Below are 17969 nucleotides of genomic sequence, written 5' to 3' on the forward strand. Positions count from 1 at the left end.
TGTCATGTCTCAGCTTTGTTTTTTTAGTCTCAAAAGTACTTTAGCTATACAGTGCCTTTTCTTGTTCCATACAAAATTTAGGATTGTTTCTCCTATTTCTGTGAAAAAATGTCATTGGTATCTAGACAGTGATTCCATTGAATCTGTAGGTCAGTTTGGGTAGTATGATCATTATAACAATATTAATTATTCTAATCCAAGTACATGAGATAAACTCTCATTAATTTATGTCTTTTTCAGTTTGGTTCAATGTCACAGTTTTCAGTTTACATCTCATTCACCTCCCTGGTTACATTTAATCCTAATTATTTTATTATTTTTGATGCAATTGAAAATGTGATTGCTTTCTCAAACTCTCTTTCAGATAGCCTGTTGACAGCATACAGAAACACAACTGATTTTTTTTTTTAACATCTTTATTGGAGTATAATTGCTTTACAATGGTATGTTAGTTTCAGCTTCACAACAAAATGAATCAGTTATATATATACATATATTCCCATATCTCTTCCCGCTTGCGTCTCCCTCCCTCCCACCCTCCCTATCCCACCCCTCCAGGCGGTCACAAAGCACCGAGCTGATCTCCCTGTGCTATGCGGCTGCTTCCCACTAGCTATCTACCTTACGTTTGGTAGTGTATATATGTCCATGCCTCTTTATCGCTTTGTCACCGTTTACACTTCCCCCTCCCCATAGCCTCAAGTCCATTCTCTAGTAAGTCTGAGTCTTTATTCCTGTTTCACCCCTAGGTTTTTCATGACATTTTTTTTTTTTAAATTCCATATATATGTGTTAGCATATGGTATTTGTCTCTCTCTTTCTGACTTACTTCACTCTGTATGACAGACTCTAGGTCTATCCACCTCATTACAAATAGCTCAATTTCATCTCTTTTTATGGCTGAGTAATATTCCATTGTGTATATGTGCCACATCTTCTTTATCCATTCATCCGATGATGGACACTTAGGTTGTTTCCATCTCTGGGCTATTGTAACTGATTTTTTAAAATACTGATGTTGTACCTGTAACTTAATTGAATTTATTTATTAGTTCTTACAGCAATTTTGTTGAATTTTTATCATCTACATATAAGACCATGATATCTGCAAACTAAGACAATTTTATTTCTTCTCTTCTGATTTGGATGCGTTTTACTTCTTTGTCATGTCTAATTGCTCTACATAGGTTTTCATATGTTTTCAACATAGTACTATGTTGAGTAGAAGTCTTGAGATTAGGCATCATTTTCTTGGTGCTGATCGAAGAGGAAAGCCTTTAGCTTTAACCAGTTAAATATAATATTATGATACATGGCCTTTAGTATGTTGAGGAACATTTCTTCTACATTTAATTTCTTGAGAGTTTTTTATCATAAAAGGATGTGGAATTTTCTCTGCATCTATTAAAATGATAATATGATTTTTATTTTCATTCTGTTAATGTGGTATATCCTGTTTATTGTTTTGCATAAAACAGTGTTACATTGAACCATCCTTGTATCCCAGGGATAAATCCTTTTTTATCATGGTGCATGATTCACTTAAAGTACTATTGAGTTGTGTTTGATAGTATTTTGTTGAGGATTTTTGCATCGATATTCATAAGAGATATTGGTCTGTAATTTTGTTTTCTTGTATTTTCTTTGTCTGGCTTATTTTTTTTTAAATCAGATTAACACTGTCCTCATAAAATGTGTTTTTTAAGTGTTCCTTCTTCATTTTTTTGGAAGAATTTGAGAAATATTGGTGTTATTTGTCTTTAAATATTTGATAGAAATAACCAGGGAAGTTATCTATCCCTCAACACTTCTGTGTTGGGGAGTTTTATGATTATTGATTGAATTTCTCTACTAGTTCTAGGTCTATTCACATTTTGTATTTCTTCATGATTCAGGATTGTATGTTTATAGGAATTTTTCATTTCTTCTCGGTTATGCAATTCGTTGGCATATAATTGTTCATACTAGTCTCTTATGACCCTTTGTACTTCTGTGTTATCAGTTATAATGTCTTCTCATTCATTTCTGAATTTATTTGATTTTCTCTTTTATTTTAGTCTAGCTAAGGATTTTTATTTTTTAAAACACCTAGAAATTTTTAAAAATTTGTTATCTTTATAAAAAACTGACTTTTGCTGTCCTTGATCTTATCTGTTATTTTAAAGTATTTATTTCATTTATTGATGCTCTGATATTTGCTATTTTCTTCCTTTTGGTAACCTTGGGCTTAGTTTGTTGTTCTTGTTCTACTTCCATGAGGCTTAAAGTTAGGCTGTTCATTTGAGATCCTTCTTTTTTCTTAGCTGGCGTTTATTACTATAAACTTACCTCAACAATGACTTTTTGTGTTTCCCATAAGTTTTTTTTTTAACATCTTTATTGGGATATAATTGCTTTACAATGGTGTGTTAGTTTCTGCTTTATAACAAAGTGAATCAGTTATACATATACATATGTTCCCATATCTCTTCCCTCTTGCATCTCCCTCCCTCCCACCCTCCCTATCTCACCCCTCCAGGTGGTCACAAAGCACCGAGCCGATATCCCTGTGCCATGCGGCTGCTTCCCACTAGCTATCTACCTTATGTTTTTTAGTGTGTATATGTCCATGACTCTCTCTCGCCCTGTCCCATAAGTTTTGATATGTTCCAATCCCATCTGTCACAATAATTTTTTTTGGTTTTCCTTTTGATTATTTAATGATGCATTAGTTGCTTAGGAGAGTATTGTTTAATATTCACATATTTGCAAATTATCCAGCTTTCCTCCACTTATTGGTTTCTAGTTTCATACCATTGTTAGTAAAAGGTACTTTATATTATTTCAATATCTTTAAGTTTGCCAAGACTTGTTTTGTGACCTAACAATTTATCTATCCTGGAGAATGTTCATTGTGCAGCTGAGAAAAATGTGTATTCTGCTATTGTTTGATTGTTCTGTATATGTCTGTTAGGTACACTTGGTGTAGCATTAGTTCAAGTCCTATATTAATTTTCTGATTGGATGACCTAATCATTTGTGAAATTGTAGTATTGAAGCCCCTACTATTAGTGCTTGCTGACTATTTCATCTTTCAGATTGGTTAATATTTGATTCATATATTTAAGCAATGTGATGGTGGGGCATATATTTTAATAACTATTATATTCTCTTAATAAAATGACTTCTTTTTTTATTATAAAATGACCTTCTTTGTCTTTTGTTACACTTTTTGAAATAAATTATTTTTGTCTGATATAAGTATAAATAATCCTGCACTTTTGGTTTTTATTTACACAGAACATTTTTTCCATCCCTTCACTCACAATGTTTCTGCCTCTTTAAGGCTGAAGTGAGTTTCTTGTAGGCAACATATGGTTGAGTTTTGCATTTTTATTCATTCAGCCACTCTGTATATTTTTTCCACTCTGTATATATTTTCCAGAAATGTTCTTAAGCACTTCTTTATATACATTACAGAATTTCCATCACATCTACCCCCTGAAAATAACTCTTTCCTTAACATAGCAAGCAAGTAGCATTTTTACAAACATATTTTTACTTGTGTTGTTAAACATTGCTCTACGTGTGTTACACTCTATGTCTGTTGATTGGAGAATTTAATACATTTACATTTACAGTAATGATTGATAGGTAAAGACTTACTATTTCTAACCTGTTAATTGTTTTCTAGCTGTTTTTTATTTTCCTTTTTCTTCTCTCTTCCTTTGTGATTTAATGATCTGCCACAGTGGTAAGCTTAGATTTCTTTTTTTTTTTTAACATCTTTATTGGGGTATAATTGCTTTACAATGGTGTGTTAGTTTCTGCTTTATAACAAAGTGAATCAGTTATACATATACATATGTTCCCATATCTCTTCCCTCTTGCATCTCCCTCCCTCCCACCCTCCCTATCCCACCCCTCCAGGCTGTCACAAAGCACCGAGCCAATATCCCTGTGCCATGCGGCTGCTTCCCACTAGCTATTTACCTTACTACGTTTGTTAGTGTGTATATGTCCATGACTCTCTCTCGCCCTGTCACAGCTCACCCTTCCCCCTCCTCTTAACCTCAAGTCCGTTCTCTAGGAGGTCTGCGTCTTTATTCCTGCCTTACCCCTATGTTCTTCATGACATGTTTTTTCTTAAATTCCATATATATGTGTTAGCATATGGTATTTGTCTTTTTCTTTCTGACTTACTTCACTCTGTATGACAGACTCTAGGTCTATCCACCTCATTACAAATAGCTCAATTTCGTTTCTTTTTATGGCTGAGTAATATTCCATTGTATATATGTGCCACATCTTCTTTATCCATTCATCCGATGATGGGCACTTAGGCTGTTTCCATCTCCAGGCTATTGTAAATAGAGCTGCAGTGAACATTTTGGTACATGACTCTTTTTGAATTATGGTTTTCTCAGGGTATATGCCCAGTAGTGGGATTGCTGGGTCATATGGTAGTTCTATTTGTAGTTTTTTAAGGAACCTCCATACTGTTCTCCATAGTGGCTGTACCAATTCACATTCCCACCAGCAGTGCAAGAGTGTTCCTTTTTCTCCACACCCTCTGCAGCATTTACTGTTTTTAGATTTTTTGATGATGGCCATTCTGACTGGTGTGAGATGATATCTCATTGTAGTTTTGATTTGCATTTCTCTAATGATTAATGATGTTGAGCATTCTTTCATGTGTTTGTTGTCAGTCTGTATATCTTCTTTGGAGAAATGTCTATTTAGGTCTTCTGCCCATTTTTAGATTGGGTTGTTTGTTTTTTTGTTATTGAGCTGCATGAGCTGCTTGTAAATTTTGGAGATTAATCCTTTGTTGGTTTTTTCATTTGCAAATATTTTCTCCCATTCTGAAGGTTGTCTTTTGGTCTTGTTTATGGTTTCCTTTGCTGTGCAAAAGCTTTGAAGTTTCATTAGGTCCCATTTGTTTATTTTTGTTTTTATTTCCATTACTCTAGGAGGTGGGTCAAAAAGGATCTTGCTGTGATTTATGTCATAGAGTGTTCTGCCTATGTTTTCCTCTAAGAGTTTGATAGTTTCTGGTCTTACATTTAGGTTTTTAATCCATTTTGACCTTATTTTTGTGTATGGTGTTAGGGAGTGATCTAATCTCATACTTTTACATGTACCTGTCCAGTTTTCCCAGCACCACTTTTTGAAGAGGCTGTCCTTTCTCCACTGTACATCCCTGCCACCTTTATCAAAGATAAGGTGTCCATATGTGCGTGAGTTTATCTCTGGGCTTTCTATCCTGTTCCATTGATCTATCTTTCTGTTTTTGTGCCAGTACCATACCATCTTGATAACTGTAGCTTTGTAGTATAGTCTGAAGTCAGGGAGCCTGATTCCTCCAGTTCCTTTTTTTGTTCTCAAGATTGTTTTGGTTATTCGGGGTCTTTTGTGTTTCCATACAAATTGCAAAATTTTTTGTTCTAGTTCTGTGAAAAATGCCAGTGGTAGTTTCATAGGGATTGCATTGAATCTATAGATTGCTTTGGGTAGTAGAGTCATTTTCACAATTTTGATTCTTCCAAGCCAAGAACATGGTATATCTCTCCACTTATTTGTATCATCTTTAATTTCTTTCATCAGTGTCTTATAATTTTCTGCATACAGGTCTTTTGTCTCCTTAGGTAGGTTTATTCCTAGATATTTTTCTTTTTGTTGCAATGGTAAATGGGTGTGTTTTCTTGATTTCACTTTCAGATTTTTCATCATTAGTATATAGGAATGCCAGAGATTTCTGTGCATTAATTTTGTATGCTGCCACTTTACCAAATTCATTGATTAGCTCTAGTAGTTTTCTGGGAGCATCTTTAGGATTCTCTATGTATAGGATCATGTCATCTGCAAACAGTGACAGCTTTACTTCTTCTTTTCCGATTTGGATTCCTTTTATTTCCTTTTCTTCTCTGATTGCTGTGGCTAAAATTTCCAAAACTATGTTGAATAAGAGTGGTGAGAGTGGGCAACCTTGTCTTGTTCCTGATCTTAGTGGAAATGCTTTCAGTTTTTCACCATTGAGGATGATGTTTGCTGTGAGCTTGTCGTATATGGCCTTTATTATGTTGAAGAAAATTCCCTCTATGCCTACTTTCTGCAGGGTTTTTATCATAAATGGGTGTTGAATTTTGTCAAAGGCTTTCTCTGCATCTATTGAGATGATCACATGGTTTTTCTCCTTCAATTTGTTAATATGGTTTATCACATTGATAGATTTTCGTATATTGAAGAATCCTTGCATTCCTGGAATAAACCCCACTTGATCATGGTGTATGATGCTTTTAATGTGCTGTTGGATTCTGTTTGCTAGTATTTTGTTGAGGATTTTTGCATCTATGTTCATAAGTGATATTGGCCTGTAGTTTTCTTTCTTTGTTACATCTTTGTCTGGTTTTGGTATCAAGGTGATGGTGGCCTCGTAGAAGGAGTTTGGGAATGTTCCTCCCTCTGCTATATTTTGGAAGACTTTGAGAAGTATAGGTGTTAGCTCTTCTCTAAATGTTTGATAGAATTCGCCTGTGAAGCCATCTGGTCTTGGGCTTTTGTTTGTTGGAAGATTTTTGATCACAGTTTCAATTTCAGTGCTTGTGATTGGTCTGTTCATATTTTCCATTTCTTCCTGATTCAGTCTTGACAGGTTGTGCATTTCTAAGAATTTGTCCATTTCTTCCAGATTGTCCATTTTATTGGCATAGAGTTGGAGATTTCTTTCTTTTATCAACCTACAATTGGCGTTCGCTTTGTGGTTACCATAAGGCTTACATAAAACATCTTATAAGTCTATTTTAATCTGATAACAATTATCTTTGAGGTCATTAAAAAACTCTACCCTTTTATTCCCCCCCAACATTTCACATTTTTGATGTCATGATTTATATATTTTTATATTGTGTATCCATTGTACAATAAAATATCCAAATTATTGTACCTATAATTATGTTTAAAATATTTGCCTTTTAACCTTTATACTACAGGTAAGTGATTTAAACACCACATTACCATATTAAAGAATTCTAATTTTAATTATGCTTACATTTACCAGTGAGTTTTGTATTTTCATATTTTCATGTTACCAATCAGGATCCTTTCATTTGAGCTTCAAGAACTCTCTTTAGCATTCTTGTAAGGAAGGTCTAGTGGTCCTGACTTCCCTCAGTTTTTGTCTGGAAAAGACTTTATCTCTCCATTTCTGAAGGACAGTTTTTCAGGGTAAAGTAGTTGGCAAGAGATTGACAGTTTTTTAATTCTTTCAGCACTTTGTATTTATCATCCCACTTTCTCATGGCCTGTAAAGTTTCTGCTGAAAAATCTGATGATAATCCCATGGAAGTTCCCTTGTTGAGATGAGGTTTGTTTTTTTGTTTGTTCTCTTGCTGCTTTCAAAATTCTCTCTTTGTTTGTTTTTTACTTTTGACAATTTTTAAATAAAGTGTCTCAGTGAAGTCCTCTTTCGGCTGTGTCTCTGTAGAAAACTATGAGCTTCATGTACCTGGATGTCCATATCTCTCCCCAGATTTGTGAATTTTTCAACCATTACATCTTTAAATAATCTTTCTGTCCCTTTCTCTCACATTCTTTTACTTGTGGTACTTCTATAATAAGAATATTGTTTACTTAATGGAGTCCCATAATTCGTGCAGGCTTTCTTCATTCTTCTTCATTCATTTTTTCCTCTGTATAATTTCAAATGACACATCTGAAAGTTCACTCCTTCTTTCTTTTTATTTTTTTGTGGTACGTGGGCCTCTCACTGTTGTGGCCTCTCCCATTGCAGAGCACAGGCTCTGGACGTGCAGGCTCAGTGGCCATGGCTCACGGGCCTAGCCACTCCGTGGCATGTGGGATCTTCCCAGACCGGGGCACGAACCTGTGTCCCCTGCATCGGCAGGTGGACTCTCAACCAGTGTGCCACCAGGGAAGCCCCTTTCTTTTGTTTGATTGTGTCTGCTGTTGATGTCGTCTATTGCATTTTTCATTTAATTCAATTTATCTTTCAGATCTAGAATTTCTTTTTGGTTCTTCTGTATGATTTCCATCTCTCTGTTGAAACTCTTATTTTGTTCATGTACTATTTCCCCAATTTTGTTAAATTGTCTATCTGTGTTCCCTTGTAGTACAATTATTTTGAATTATTTGTCAGGCAATCCATAGAACTTCATTTCTTTGGGGTCTATTTACTGGAAAATTATTGTGTTCCTTTCATGATGTCATGTTTCCTTGAATTTTCATGTTCCTTGAAGTCTTATGGTACTGTCTTTGCATTTTCAGAAGGAATCACCTCCTCCACTCCTTACTGACTAGCTTCAAGAGAGAGATACCTTCACCTGCCAGTCTAGCTTGGGATTCTGAGGCTTTCTCAGACATTTTCTACAATGTACACTTCTTATTTCTTCTTAGGGGGGAATTCTTAAAACTGTATGTCTTCTCTCAATCCCACAAGGCCAGGCTGGGTGTTGACAACCTCCCATTTGTCTTCTTTAATACAGCACCCAGAAATGTTCAAGTTTATGAGATTTTTTCCAATCCTGCAGTCAGGCCTGCTTTCAGCACTTGCTTGCTAACCATTTCCAATGTCTCACTATCACTTTATGTAGAAGTGGGCACTGAGAGCTGGCCATATGGGGGTGGGAGGAGCATGGATGAAGTGTGAAGAACGTTGGGTGTGCCTATGGGCCAGTCGGGAGAGAACTGCATGTGAGGCATCCTCAGTAGCTTAAGGGCAGTCTTCCTGATGGATTCTGTGTATGGTTTGGTAGAAAGAACTTAGAAGAAGTTAATAGCAATCCTTTGATGTTCCAAGCCCTGGCTACTATGTTCCCAGTCACATCCAGTCCTTCCACCTTGCTGATTACGTTGATAATCTGCGTGAGGCAAGAAAGAAAGAATCTGGGTGGGCCTTTTAGACAGCGACACACATGACTGAAGAAGTCATGCACTCCTTCACATGCTCTCAATTCCTCATTGGAGAAATCACAGGCTGCAGGAAACTACCTTGTCACTGACCCTTGATGTGTTAGAGGAAGGGTGATGGGGGCAAAGTGAAACTGTTCATCTTACCCTCTTTAATGTGTCCAAGAATATTTTGCTCCAAAGGTGCATTGGAACTTATCTGCTGGACTCCCTGACTCGCACAAAGGTACACTCATCTCTCTGTGACTGCCAAAATTGAAGTCCTATGGGAAGATGAGAGTAGAAAACTCCTACTTTGCCATCTTGATGATGTCACTCTCACATATGAAGTTCAAATTTTTTTAAAAAGTGGATTCAAGGTCACACAGCCAAGAAAATGGAGAGCCAGAATTAAATGATAAGTCCATGTGACTCCAAGTTTTTTTTCTGTAAATTCTACTATGTTCCCTCTCACTTAACAGAGAAGAAAAGATTACAGGTTTAGGATAATCCTCCAACTTCCTTATTTACTCTACTTTTAAAATCAACTTTAATGTGTTTGTACTTTGTGACCATGTTGAACTGGTCAATTAATTCTAGCATTTTCACTGTTATAAAACAAACCTTACATTCCTTTGATAAATTCCACTGGGTCAAAATATATAATCCTTTTTTGATATTCCTGGCTTCATTTAAAAAAATATTTTGTTGAAGATTTTTGCACCTACATTCATGAGGGATATTGGTCTACAGATTTATTTTTTTTGTTCCCTTCTCCTTAATTTTCTAGAAGAGTTTTTAAAGAATTTTGTATTCTTTCATCATTAAAAATGTGATAGAATTTGCTAGTGAAGTCATCTAGGCCTGGGTTTTTCTTTGTGGGGAGATTTTTAAGTACTGATTCAACCTTTTTACTTGCCATATGTCTATTCACATTTTCCTTTTTTCTTGAGTCACTTTTGTCCTTTTCTGTCTCTCTAGGAATCTTTCCACTTCACTTACATTATATAATTTGTTTACATGAACTTCTTCATATAATTAATTTATAATCTCTTTAATACGATTAAAAACTGTACTTGTGCCATCTTTTCCTTTCTTGATTTTTGTTTTCTCTCTTTAATGGTTAATGTATATAAAAAATTGAAAATTTTATTAATATTTTCAAACAAACTTTTGGTTTCATTGATTTTATCTATTGTTTTAGTGTTTTCTATTTCACTGATTTCCACTTTAATCTTTATTGTTTCCTTGCCTTCTACTTGGTTTAAGTTTAGTTTGCCCACATTTTCCAAGTTTGCTAAGGTGTAAACTTAGATTATTGATTCTAAATCTTTTCTTCAATTATACTCATCCAAAGACATAAATTTCCCTCTAAGTACTTCTTTAGCTGCATCCCATAAGTTTTGTTATATTGTTCTTTTGTTTCCCTTCAGTTCAAAAGTTCCCTTTTGAATTTTTTCATTGACTCATCAGTTATTTAGAAGTATGTTGTTTAATTTCCAAAAATTTGGGATTTTCATTTACTTTTGAGGTTAGCCAGAAGTTATTAAATAAGAATTGTATTATATAGAGATAACACAGGTTTTTATCAGAGTTACAGCTTGGCTTTTGTCTAGCTACTTTGGGTTTATGAGTCTCAATTTATTTATGTGAAAAAAGAGATAATACTATTCTTACAGTTCTTATAGTCTGCTTTGAGGATTAATGGGCATTGAGCACAGCCCCTCATATGCTACACAGATGATGGTCGTTATTATGTCTCATTCCAATGGAATTTGCACAATAATTTCCCTCATTTCAAAACTGATGAAGAAGTTTAGTTTTCCACTTTGATGGAAATCAAATCTCCTTTTCAGTTTATAAGTTCAGAAAATATATGGCATGTGTTTAAGGAAAGGAAATACAAAGAACAATACCTTTTAGCTGCAAAGTTTCCTTGACTTTCAAAGGAACCCCAAGGAAAGGCCATTTCTTTTCCAGGATGGCTTCATCTTCCTGCTTCTCTTCAAGCTTTTTATCTACAGCATGACCTCCTTCTTAGCTGCCTCAAACCTAGAAAGAAATGTAACAGAGCTACATAAAACACAAAAAGTAGCCATCGGGCTTCCCTGGTGGCACAGTGGTTGAGAGTTCGCCTGCCGATGCAGGGGACACGGGTTCGTGCCCCGGTCCGGGAAGGTCCCATATGCCGCAGAGCAGCTGGGCCTGTGACCCATGGCCACTGAGCCAGCGCGTCCAGAGCCTGTGCTCCACAACGGGAGAGGCCACAACAGTTAGAGGCCCGCATACTGGAAAAAAAAAAAGCAGCCATCTACTCAACTTTACTAAAATAAAATAGATTGACATGTTGAAATTAATGTCAAGAGCCTTATAAAGCTGACCCTTTGAGCCAGTGATTCTCCTTTTAGGAATGCATCAAAAGTACAATAATCCAACATACTAACAAAATTACATACAGAAAGAGAATCAGTACATCATTATTTATACTGGAAAAAGTGTGAAAGCAACCTGACTGACACCAAATAAATTATTATAGATATCTATTATGGATAACTGTGTACTCAATAATAATAGTGCTCTGTAAAAGTTTGTACTGCCCTTTGGAAATTCTTAGGATATAAAATGATTTAATTTAAATGAAAACAGAAGGTTACAATGTTATATTTCTAGTTTAATTCCAATCTGAAAAATTCACATTACATGCATTATACATGACATTGTACATGCACTGTAAATAAAATATATGTTCACAGTGAATAACCCAGTCTTATGGTACTAAGATTCTGGGTAAATTTTTTTGTCTTTTGAAAATATTCTATGATAAGCGTAAATTACAGCAATTCTCAGAAACATACAATTAAATCAAAACACCTAAAATAACACAGTTTGAGTGTATGTGGTAATACAATCACTAAATTATGTGATGTCAAAGGAATTTCTATCTCAAACATTAATTCTTAAAAAGAGGAATTTTAAATCCTGTAAATAAGCAGTCATGTAAGTTAAAAAATAACTTTGTTAAAGAACCTTTGGGCTGAATGGAAGTATCAATGTTGTTTATTAATTTCTTCAAAAAATATTCCAAGTATTCAAACAAAAATAAGTCTATGCCTTCAAGTCGAAGAAAATTTCTAGAGTTCTCATTTAGTACTTCTGTGATCTATGCAAGTTCTTTTTTTTTTTTTTTTTTTTTTTTTTTTGCATTGTGCGGCCACGGCTCACAGGCCTAGGCGCTCCGCGGCATGTGGGATCTTCCTGGACCGGGGCACGAACCCGTGTTCCCTGCATTGGCAGGCGGACTCTCAACCACTGCACCACCAGGGAAGCCCCCTATGCAAGTTCTTTTATCTCATTGAGTTTCCATTGCCTAAATTGTAAAATTGGGATATCTACTTAGCAGAGTGGTTATGAGGATGCAGGGAGAAAATTGATGCAAAGTACTGTTAGGAGTCCCTAAAGAAGATTTATCAGTGCCAGATGTGTTAGACAATATGCCAGAATAGGAAGAAACATAAATTATAGAGTGTGCTAGGGTAATAAATGATAATGATGATGATAGTTAACAATCATTGATATGTTCCCAGCACTACTCTAAACACTGTATAATCACTCAATCTTAGCAATCATGTGAAGTATGATGTATCATTATTATGCACAATTTACACATGAGGAAGCAGGCTCTGAGACATTCAGAATCGTGCTGAAGATCACACAGATAATAAATAACAGAACCATGACTTTGTGCTAATTTTATTTGGTTCTGAAGCCTAAGAACACAGACTCTAGAGTTAACCTGTCCAACATAGTAGATATAAGCCATATATTTCTACCGAGCACTTGAAAAGTGACTAGTAAAATATGTTGAAATTATAATATTTTAAACACAGTTAAATAATGCATATTATTAAAATTAATTTCACCCATTCTTTTTTATTTTTTAAATGTGGTTATTAGAATATTCAAAATTACATGTGTGGCTCACATTTATTTATATTATACAGTGCTAATCTACAGATAGAATACATAGATTTGTATCCTAGCTCCACTATTTACTGTGTCTCTTTAGTCATGTTACCTAAACTTTCTGTATTTCAGTTCCCTTATATGAATAACAAAACATAATATTTACCTCACAAGATTGTTGATATGATTTAAAAACTAACAGCAGTACCTGGAACATGGCAAGCATTGAAATGTTAACTATTACAGGTATTATTAATGCTTCTTTTAAAGAGAAAAACAACCCCAAACAGAAGGTATAAAAAGATGATACAATCAGGAGAAAAGGCCCCTTTTAGTGAAATTCTATTAAGGTATTTGTCTAGCTTTTGTTTACTGAGAATTACTAACTCACCAACATGGATAAGAAGACAGCTAGGCACAAAGGAGGACAGGGTTTATCTGCATCAACCACGCAGGAGATACCAAGGTGGTCCCCAATGACCTGCTTTCTGGAGTACTCCAGCAGTCTTTTCCACTGAGGACCTCAACAGATCCCACAACAGCCATGGACTCCATGAAGGTTTCACAAAGGAAATCCTGTAGTGTTTGTCACACAGACCCCAACAGACTCCTCTGCAGGGGACACCAGGAGCTTTTGGCACTGAGGTAACTGACACTCATCACCATCCTGAACCCACCAGAGAGGGAAGCACTTCTGTATCCTCCCCAAAAGACAGCTGTTGTTGTACTGCTCTGGAATCAGGACTGCTAATTCCTCAACCCCACACATCTCAGACTGCTTGGCAATGACTGCTGCATATATACTCACTTCAGACACCAACTCCACAACCACCCCATACACATCTGTGATCCAGACCTCAGCTCTGTCGCCACTCTTCATGTGCCTGCCTTCCAAATCACAGTTCCACAGCTTGATCTATGAGCACCTATATCTCAGGCATGGGAACCACCACTGCTACAGGCTAGCTGGAGACTTGAACCACAGAGGCACTGTCTATCCACATGTGTCCACACTCCTAGGTTTCATGACTGGTCTGCATGCATCCGTGTGTCAGGCACCAAAGTTACTGCCACTGTGTGGTGCCATTGCCACAGAACCCTGAGACACTATCCCTCCATGAGCATCCATGCTTGAGTATCCGACTCTGTGGTGGCTCCATGTGTGCTCATACATCAGATACAGAGCCACTATGACTGCAGGCAAGCCATTGTCCAAGACACTATAGCGGCTGTCACTCTGAAAGCACCCACAATTCAGCCACTGATTTCATGGGTGCTCCACAAGCAGTTGTACATCAGACACCAGTGCCACCACCACTGTGAGAAAGCCTGAGAGCCAGAACCAGTTCTAAGACAGATCCCTCAGCTAGAACAAAAAGAGAAAAAGAAATCAAGATGCCCACAACAGCCCTCACCACCACTGCAGACACTTATCACCTTGGCTACTGAGGATCCCTGCAACCTTCACTGACAATAACCTCAGCTAAGCAGAGCTACACAAAGACTATGCTACTTGGATTTCCCAAGAGCCAAAACACCTCACTGCACACAGCTGGATCTCTCAAACTCACTGATAGGTAAAGGTCTTAAACCAACAAAACCAGTCCATAAAGTCAGGAAGAGGTGACCACACTATCAAATGTGCACATGTCAATACAAGGGACATTAAAATCAAAGAAACATAACACCTCCAAATGTACACAATAATTTTCCATGAGCTGATGACACAGAAATGAAGATATATGAATTGCCTGAAAAATAAATTAATAAATATTTTAAGGAAAGTCAGTGAGCTACAAGACAACACAAACAGCAAAGTCAGGAAAAGAGTATATGCACAAAATGAGAGATTCAAAGAGATAAAAATCATAAAAAGAACCAAACAGAAATTGTTAATATAAAGAATACAATAAATGAAATGAAAAATGAAATAGAGAGCATCAACAGAACACTCAATCATCAGAAGAAATAATTTGTAAACTTGAAGATGGATGATTTGAAATTATATAGTTAATGAAGAAAAATAATGAAAAAGAGTGAAGAAAACTTACATGAATTAAGTGACACCATTAAATAAGATAATATTCCTATTATAAGATTCTCAGAAGGAGAAGGGAGAGAGAAAAAAGCAGAAAATTATTCACAGAATAATGACTGAAAACTTCCCAAATCAGGGAAGAGATATGGATATCAAGGTACATGAAACTCATAGATTCCCTTACAAATTGAATGCAAAGGCAACTTCATAGATACATTATAATAAAACTGAAAAATAAAAGACAATTAAAACTTTTAGAAGCAGCTAAAGAAAAAAATCTCATCTCATACAAGAGAACTCTCATAAGGCTATCACTGCCTTTTCAGCAAAAACCTTAAAGGCCAAGAAAGAGTGGGATGATAAATACAGAGTCCTAAGATTTAAAAAAAAAACTGCCAAGGAAGAATACTTTACCCCCCAAAAAAGCTGTCCATCAAAAATGGAGAGCTAGGGCCAGGGAGAAGATGGCAGAAGAGTAAGACATGGAGATTACCTTCCTCCCAACAGATACATCAGAAATGCATCTACACGTGGAACTGCTCCTATAGAACACTTACTGAAAGCTGGCAGAAGAACTCAGACCACCCAAAAGGCAAGAAACTTCCCACATACCTGGGTATGGCAAAAGAAAAAACAAAAATCAGAGAAAAAAGATTAGGGACGGGACCTGCACCAGTGGGAGGGAGGGGTGAAGGAGGAAAGGTTTCCACACACTATGAAACCCCTTCACGGGCAGAGACTGTGGGTGGTGGAGGGGAAAGATTCGGAGCCATGGAGGAGAGCGCAGACTCAGGGGTGCGGAGGGCAAAGCGGAGAAATTCCCGCACAGAAAATCGGTGCCAACCAGCACTCACCAGCCCAAGAGGCTTGTCTGCTCACTTGCCGGGGCTGGCAGGGACTGGGAGTTGAGGCTCTGGATTCGGTGGGATTGTAGGGAGAGAACTGGGGTTAGCTGCGTGAACACAGCCTGAAGGGGGCTAGTGCAACACAGCTAGGCGGGAGGGAGTCTGGGAAAAAGTCTGGACGTGCCAAAGAGGCAGGAGACTTTTTCTTCCCTCTTTGTTTCCTGTTTCACAAGGCGAGGGGAAAAAGAACATTGCTTAAAGGAGCTCCAGAGATGGGCACGAGCCGGGGTTATCAGCGTGGACCCAGGAGATGGACATGAGATGCTAAGGCTGCTGCTGCAGCCACGAGGAAGCCTGTGTGCGAGCACAGGTCACTCTCCACACCTCCCCTCCCGGGAGCCTGTGCAGACCTCTACTGCCAGGGTCCCGTGATCCAGGGACAACTTCCGCCGGAGAATGCACAGTGTGCTTCAGGCTGGTGCATCTTCACACCAGCCTCTGCCACCGCAGGCTTGCCCCACATCCGTACTCCTTCCTCTCCACAGGCTGAGTGAGCCAGAGCCACTGAAGCAGCTGCTCATTTAACCGCATCCTGTCAGGGCGAAGAACAGAAGTCCTCAGGTGACCTACACGCAGAGGTGGGGACAAAGCCAAAGCTGAACCCCGGGAGCTGTGCAAACAAAGAAGAGAAAGGGAAATCTCTCCCAGCAACATCAGAAGCAGTGGATTAAAGCTCCACAATCAACTTGATGTACCCTGCATCTGTGGAATACCTGAATAGACAACGAATCATCCCAAATTGAGGAGTGGACTTTGGGCGCAAGATATATTATTTTGTCACTTTCTCCTCTTTTTTTCAGTGCGTATGTGTATGCTTCTGTGTGAGGTTTTGTCTATATAGCTTTCATTTCACCATTGGTCCTAGGATTCTGTCCATCCGTTGTTTTTTTCCCTTATTTATTTATTTACTTTAAAATATTTTTTCATAATTATTTTTTATTTTAATAACTATTTTATTTCATCTTACTTTATTTTATCCTCTGTCTTTAGTTCTTTCTATTTTTTCTCCCTTTTATTCTGAGCCATGTGGATGAAAGGCTCTTAGTGCTCCAGCGAGGAGTCAGTGCTCTGCCTCTAAGGTGGGAGAGCCAAATTCAGAGCACTGGTCCACAAGAGAACTCCCAGCTCCACATAATATCAAATGGCAAAAATCTCCCAGAGATCTCCATCTCAATGCCAAGACTCAGCTTCATTCAACGAGCAGCAAGTTACAGGGCTGGACACCCTATGCCAAACAACTAGCAAGACAGGAATACAACCTCATCCATTAGCAGAGAGGCTGCCTAAAATCATAATAAGGTTAGAGACCCCCAACACACACCATCAGACATGGACTGGCCCACCAAAAAGACAAGATCCAGCCTCATCCACCAGAACACAGGCAATAGTCACCTGCACCAGGAAGCTGACACAACCCACTGAACCAACCTCAGCCACTGGGGCCAGACATCAAAAATACTGGCAACTATGAACCTGCAGCCTGTGAAAAGGAGACCACAAACACAGTAAGATAAGCAAAATGTAAGACAGAAAACCACACAGCAGATGAAGGAGCAAGGTAAAAACCCACCAGACCTAACAAATGAGGAGGAAATAGACAGTCTACCTGAACAAGAATTCAGAATAATGATAGCAAAGATGATCCAAAATCTTGGAAATAGAATGGAGAAAATACAACAAACGTTTAAAAACGACCTAGAAGAACAAAAGAGGAAATAAGCAATGATGAACAACACAATAAATGAAATCAAAAATACCTTAGAACGGATCAGTAGCAGAATAACTGAGGCAGAAGAAAGGATAAGTGACCTGGAAGATAAAATAGTGGAAAAAACTACTGCAGAACAGAATAAAGAAAAAAGAACTAAAGGAGCTGATGACATTCTCAGAGACCACTGGGACAACAGTAAATGCAACAACATTCGAATTATAGGGGTCTCAGAAGAAGAAGAGAAAAAGAAAGGGACTGAGAAAATATTTGAAGAGATTGTAGTTGAAAACATCCCTAATGTGGGAAAGGAAAAGGTTAATCAAGTCCAATAAGCACAGACAGTCGCATACAGGATAAATCCAAAGAGAAACACGACAAGACATATATTAATCAAACTATTAAAAAAAGTACAAAGAAAACATATTAAAAGCAGAAAGGGAAAAACAACAAATAAAACACAAAGGAA

The sequence above is a fragment of the Delphinus delphis genome, chromosome X, assembly GCF_949987515.2.
Source record: "Delphinus delphis chromosome X, mDelDel1.2, whole genome shotgun sequence".
Lineage (NCBI taxonomy): Eukaryota > Metazoa > Chordata > Mammalia > Artiodactyla > Delphinidae > Delphinus > Delphinus delphis.